Source organism: Dipodomys spectabilis, unplaced genomic scaffold (genome assembly GCF_019054845.1).
Source record: "Dipodomys spectabilis isolate Male_0828 unplaced genomic scaffold, ASM1905484v1 ptg000154l, whole genome shotgun sequence".
Classification (NCBI taxonomy): Eukaryota; Metazoa; Chordata; class Mammalia; order Rodentia; family Heteromyidae; genus Dipodomys; species Dipodomys spectabilis.
This window is the reverse complement of record NW_024870831.1, coordinates 3,662,503-3,663,530: the sequence shown is the minus strand read 5'-3', so window position 1 is coordinate 3,663,530 and position 1,028 is coordinate 3,662,503. Positions and strand designations below refer to the sequence as shown.

The window sequence follows — 1,028 nt, the reverse complement described above, 5'->3', positions numbered from 1 at the left end:
CAGAAGCTAAAATATTTCTGGTGCTTGTCTGAAAAAGTATATTTTAAAATATTCTATATTCTATGTTTGCATAATGTTCATAATTTATTTTATTTTCTCTTATACTTCGTATTCTACATTATTTAATAATATATAGGTTCTTTAATGTGTCCTTTCCGATTGCATTCCATATAGAAACAGTTTGATTCCTTTTTTTTTCTAGGTCTTAATATTATTTTTCTTTGGGATAAAATGACAATGTTGTCTAATTTGAAAAGTTTTGTAAAGTTTATGCTATGTAGATGCCTTTCTGTGGTGAAGATTTAATACACTGATGTCAAACTAAATTTAATTATGTGAATTACGTGTATTGTTATACTTATAATTTTGTAATCAACTTTTTAATAACTGTTTTTCATTTCTTGCATCTGAAGAATGAAAAATATGGAATATTACTCAAATTTTCATATAATCCTTGTGCAAGTGCCATGTTAATCTCTGCATTTTAATTTCAGTATACGTGCTGCTGAAGCATGTAGTATCCTCTAAATTTAAGTAGTTAATGATGAAATCTTTATTCAGGCTTATATCTATGGGTGCCTACTAGTAACAAGTAAACCTTATTGTTCCTAACAATGCTATCGATCTTATTTCCTTAAAATTCTGTGAATAGTGGAAAAAATTATATTGATCAATCTATTGGTCACATTTGCAAATTTTTTTGTCAATGACTATCTTAAGTCTTTTGATTTGGAATTTGATCGTACACTCAATTATTTATTGATAGGCCCAAAGGTGATGGCTTTTTCAAGTACTTATTTATCCAACTGTGTTAGCTCTGTGGACCTAATGGATTCAAAGTAAGCATTGCTTAAGAGCTAAACTTCTTCAGTTGACATTTTCCCAAATGAGGTGTTACTGGCACAAATGTCTACCTGAGCCTTTATCCTTCTTCCATGTGGGAACAGACCAACCAGAATATCTTACCCTGACAGCATAGATTGTCTTACTGGAACAAAACTAATCTTGTTTACAAGAGATCATAGAGA

At 29.9% G+C, this 1,028-nt stretch overlaps 1 pseudogene; it reads right to left on the bottom strand.

Moving 5' to 3' along the window:
- Positions 1–417: 417 nt before the first annotated feature.
- On the bottom strand, positions 418–514 carry LOC122118526 (annotated as a pseudogene).
- Between the last annotated feature and the right edge of the window lie 514 nt (positions 515–1,028).